Source organism: Microtus oregoni, unplaced genomic scaffold (assembly GCF_018167655.1).
Source record: "Microtus oregoni isolate MIOR12 unplaced genomic scaffold, Mior012 000065F_ref0000479, whole genome shotgun sequence".
In the NCBI taxonomy this organism is placed as follows: Eukaryota; Metazoa; Chordata; class Mammalia; order Rodentia; family Cricetidae; genus Microtus; species Microtus oregoni.
Window position 1 is genome coordinate 9,935,346 of NW_024543875.1, and position 5,030 is coordinate 9,940,375.

At 49.5% G+C, this 5,030-nt stretch overlaps 1 pseudogene; it reads right to left on the reverse strand.

Annotated features, from left to right (window-relative positions):
* Positions 1 to 839: 839 nt before the first annotated feature.
* On the reverse strand, positions 840 to 2,847 carry LOC121440164 (annotated as a pseudogene).
* Between the last annotated feature and the right edge of the window lie 2,183 nt (positions 2,848 to 5,030).

A 5,030-nucleotide genomic window follows, 5' to 3' on the forward strand; every position in this document is an offset into this window, starting at 1 on the left:
CTCCTCTTGTTCCCATCCCATGTTCACGAATGCAGAGTCTACTGGAGTGAGAAGGGAAGACAGGGGCGTAGGGAGGACACAGGCTGACACAGCAGAACGGTGTCCCTCCTGGGACTGTGAGAATGCAGCCCCTTGGCCTGCATCCGGCTCTTCAGTTAGTCCGTGTTCACACCTCCTCACTAGAATTTCCAAAGCTCCCAAAGCTCTCCAAACCCAAAGAGTTTCACAACTCATCCAGCAAAACTTGGCCTGACCTGGATTTATCGTCGTGAGGACTTCAGACAAAGCTCAGCGATGGAGGAAGGGCTCACCTAGCTCGCAGTGCTCTGAGTTCCGTCCTCAATACCACAATAGAAAGAAAAGAAACCCTACTGGAACAGGTTCAAGCAGTCTGGCCAGCTGACACCCGTGGTAACTTGTGCTGACCGGACCTCACTGGAACACGTAAGCTTTATAGAATCGGAAACATCCTGAATTTTGGAACAGAGCTGGCCTGGAAGCCTGTTCCGATTATGAAATCGGGCTCTCTGGCTTCTTCTCTATCCATGTGAAGATAGGTGTGACGGCTCCATCCGAAAATGACCCTAAAGTTCAGGACCCATGCTGCTGGTGACTCCTTTGAGTATGGGTGAGACCTTGTGATGGTTCAGTTGGAGATCAACTGGACTGGAGTCGGTGGGTACCCAAAGAAATGAGACTAAATGTGAGGTCGTTTCTTTTTCTTTTTTTTTTATGGGAGTATTTAAAAATAAAAATTATCATTCATAGTAAAGACAAAAAAATCCTAAAGGTGATTTTAAAAAGTTCCTTCTTAAAGAGAAAGGGGGAAATTAGGGCAAAGTCCAGCTAGAAAGCCATTCCTGTCAGTGAGAAAACTGCCTGCGGTCCGCTGTCTTCTTGCTGATGTGTTTAAAGATCTTGGACTTCTCCACTTTCTTTGTTTTCTGGTAGCCAAATCCACCGCCACCTCCTCTCGTTTTAAGCTTGCCATCATGGCTGCTCACGTTCAGATCAACGAAGGGAGGAACCTTAAAGCCAAAGGACAGAGCCACCTGAGGCAAGTTTAAGTTGTTCACATCGAAGATCTGCTTGAGAGAGTGGGAGTCGTAGGCTCATATGTAGGACTTGTATGCTTCCTGCGCGGTCTTATGGAGAAAATAGTTCTTTTCGATCAGCTTTTCCAGCTGAGACTGAATATCAGAAACTTTAGACCAGGAAAAGTCGAACTGATTCAGTGGAACCTTGGATTGCTTCAAGTAACGAAGGAAACCCAACTCTTCAGGGCGCAGGATGAGCAGGGCATGCCCTCTTCCGTTCAGGCCCCGAGCCGTTCTACCCACACGATGAATGTATTCCTTGGGGTCATTGGGAGGGTCATACTGAACAATCCAGTCGACTTCAGGGATGTCCAGCCCTCTGGCTGCCACATCTGTGCACAGCAGTATCCCTGAATCTGCATTGCAGAATTGGAAGAACGTGGTTGTTCGCTTATTTTGCTTTTGCCTTCCATGGATGGCCAAGACAGGCAGGTCGATGTAGTTCAGTAGCTCGTAGTGGTACTTCACAGACATACACGACGAAAAGAAGACCATCACTTTCTTCTTCCGGTTCTTCTTAAGGAATGTGAAGAGCAGAAGGAACCTCTTCTTAGAGGGACACACAACATATCCCTGCTCAAGTCCATCCACTGTGGCAACTTCTTTATCATCAGCAACACCCACATACAATGGCTCTTTTTTCAGAGAAATTCTTGCCAAGTCTTCAACTTTTCGAGTTTGTGTGGCAGAAAAGAGCATGGTTTGCCTGCGTACTGGCAAAAGTTTAATAATTTGCTTTAATTCCTCTTCAAATCCAACATCCAAGATACGATCAGCCTCATCAATAACAAGACACTGAAGGTTCTTGTACATGAACCCTGGAGTATTCTGCATGTGGTCTAGAAGCCGGCCGGGGGTGGCCACGACAATGTTGATGCCGTTGGTGAGCTTCTGCGCTTCAGCAGACCTGTTGCTGCCACCCATGATCAGCCTGTACGTGTGAACATGGTGCGTCATCAGTTCCTTAAGAACACCAAAGGTCTGCATGGCCAGTTCTCTGGTAGGAGAGAGAATCAGGACTCCTGTTCCATTCCTGGGCATAAACTTTAACTTCACAATGAGCTCGATCACAGGGATGAGGAAAGCCAGAGTTTTGCCACTGCCGGTTTTTAGCAGCTGCTAGAAGATCCCTGCCTTCCAGAAGTGGCCTGATACTTTTATGTTGGATCTCGGTCATGCACTTGAAGCCCATTTCCTCTATAGCCTTCAGAGTGTTTTCATTGACGAGGTTAGACAAGGAAGCAAACGAAGTGTCCTCAAAAGCCCCTGTTAGCCCCAGGGGCAGGCTGGGCACTTCCTTGTCATCTGGCTTCTCCACAGCATCTTCTGTTTCAAGAGCCACAGTGCTTTCTTCAGTTTTTGCTTTTTTGGTGTCAGGCTCTGCGTCATTTGCCATTTTCCTCTTTTTCTTCTTCTTTTTCTTTTTTGATTCTGAATCAGGAGATGGCGCTGCTGCTGTTTCTCCATTGGTTAAAGCAGTAGGTTTCTGGGGTAACTTTTCAACTTTCGAGTTTTCCAGTGTCTCTTCAGGCATGCCTCCACTTTGTGCTTCTGCTGAGCCCACCCTTGCAGCATGCTTTATTGCTTTCTTAACTTTTCTGACCTTTACCTCTTCTTTGGGCACATCTTCTTTGGAAGGTTGGGATAGGCTCGTGTTTGATGCTTCTTGCAGCTTCAGGTTTCGCTGCCGCAGCTTGATGTTCCGCTTCTTGATCTTCTTGCGCAGGAGTTTCATCTGTAAGTGCGACATGTTTGCCGGGCCGCGCTAGCAGGCTGCACTGAGCAGTAGCTGCACGTGCGTAGTCGGCTGTGAGGTCGTTTCTAGAGGAGATGTGGAAGAGTCATATCATTCCCTCTCTTAACCAAGATACTTGTCACCTCCTGCGAGCCGTCCAAACTCTAGGATCTCCGTCTTTAAGCCACGTCCCTGTGTGTTCTCGGGCATTGACCTTCAAATGAAGAATTGGCTCTGAGGTCTTTGGGCCTGGACTGTAGCACAGGCATCCTTGGACCTGTCTTGGAGCTCCCCAGTCCACGTAATCAGATGGACACGAACCTATTTCCCTAATAAACCCTTATTTATTTGGCAATGGTTCTAGACCTGTGGGTCACGACCCCCATAGGGGCCACATATACAATATCAGATATCCAGATATTTACATTATGATTCATAAAAGTAGTAAAATTACAATTATGACATAGCAACAAAAGTAATGTTATGACCAGGGATCACCACAACAGGAGAAACTGTATTACAGGGACATAGCATTAGAAAGAGACCCACTGCTCTAGGGCGTGTGGGGGAGGGGCTTCTAGTCCCGAGAAGGCAGAGGGGACGGTTCTGGTCCAGGATCTGTGATGTCGAAGTGGCAAACGCACAGGTAGAGGAAATCCGGACAGCTGAGGAGTCACCTTGGGTCCCTCTTGACCCATCTGCTAGGCTGGCTGCCGACAGCAGCTGGCAAGGCTCCTGGCTGCAGAGCTTAGAGACAGTTTGGAAGGGCTGGAGAAAGAAGCGGTCTCTTTTCCCTGCTTGGAAGGCAAGCTACACTGTGCTAGACGCGGGCCCTCCATGTTTAGGAGACGGAAAAGGTTACAGCTCGACAGTTTCCTCTCAAGGTTTGGGAAGCTCTTGGACTTATCCTCTAGAACTGACCTGGGCCCTCTGGAGCAGCAGAGCGAGGGCTGGGAGTCAGGTTTCCTGTTGGTTCTTGGCAGGCTTCTAAAGCCACAAGGCTGTGTTGCACTCCCCCTCCCCCCCGCCCCCCAACCCAGCCGGTCTGCCATGTCTCGCTACATCACACCTCTCTGGCTCTCCCACCATCCAGACAATCCCCAAGCCAACTGCCCACACACCCCAGGAGGAGAGCATCATGAACCCTCTGCCTCCCCTCCCCCAACACTCCCTTGCACACACAGCTAAACTCTCATCTGCCTAGCTAAAGGGATTGTCCCTTATTAAATTCCTTGGGGGATGATCTCATTAAGCCTTGCTATGGGCCACTTCTATTTCAGGGACAGTAAATTTGCTGCAATCTATGGGCAGCTAGCTAATTGAAACCTGAGGAAGGGGCTGGGGGAGGGCGAGGTGGTAGAGAAAGCCAGGGCACACAGGGGTTAGGTAGCCAAGCCCGGAGCTGGCACAGGGTACGGGAGGAGCTGGGGTACATGTGAGAGCAGTTGATAAGGGGGGAGTCCTGAGCCACACAGAGGGAGGAGACAAACCCAGCGTCAGCACAGTCTGAGGCAGTAAGCTGGCCTTGGAGCTGCCTGCCAGGCTTTGTGCTCACCCAGCCGGCCGGAGTCCAGACTGGCCCCACGCGATAAGGACTTAGGCCAGGGTACAGCCACTGCGATGGAAAAGAAGGAGAAACAAGAGAACTTGGAAACTAATTTGATATGGGGATGAAGGAAAGGAAGGAGCCCAAGATGACCTTTAAAGATCCTTGGAGAATGGGGACAGGTGCCAGGACGCAAGCCTGGCAGAGGCCTCTGGGCAATGCCAAGTTCATTGCTCTATTGTTTTCAAGAGTCTCTCTCCACTCATAGCTTTAAAAAGCCTTTCCTGCCTTCCAGTTCCTCAGCTATTCATGCTTACATTTAGCTCAGCACCTTCAATGGCTGGGGCTTAAGCTGAGCCCAGATGGGACAAGTGCATACAGAAGCTCCTGAACCCCTGCCGAGCGAGCACTTAGATGCTCTCAGAATTTCTCTGACTTGGGGTCCCTCTCTTGAGGGGATTTGTGCTGGTTTTCAGGAGAGTTGTTGCAGAGCGAAGAGTACAAACACTAGGAAAGCTTCAGTCAGTTGAGCTGGGGACTTTGAATAAAGCCTGGAACAAGCAGCCTCTAGCCAAACTGATGCTCTTTGTTGGTCTCCTAACCTCCAGGCCTGTGCTTCACTATCTGTGAAAGGAGCTGGTGGGCTTTGGTG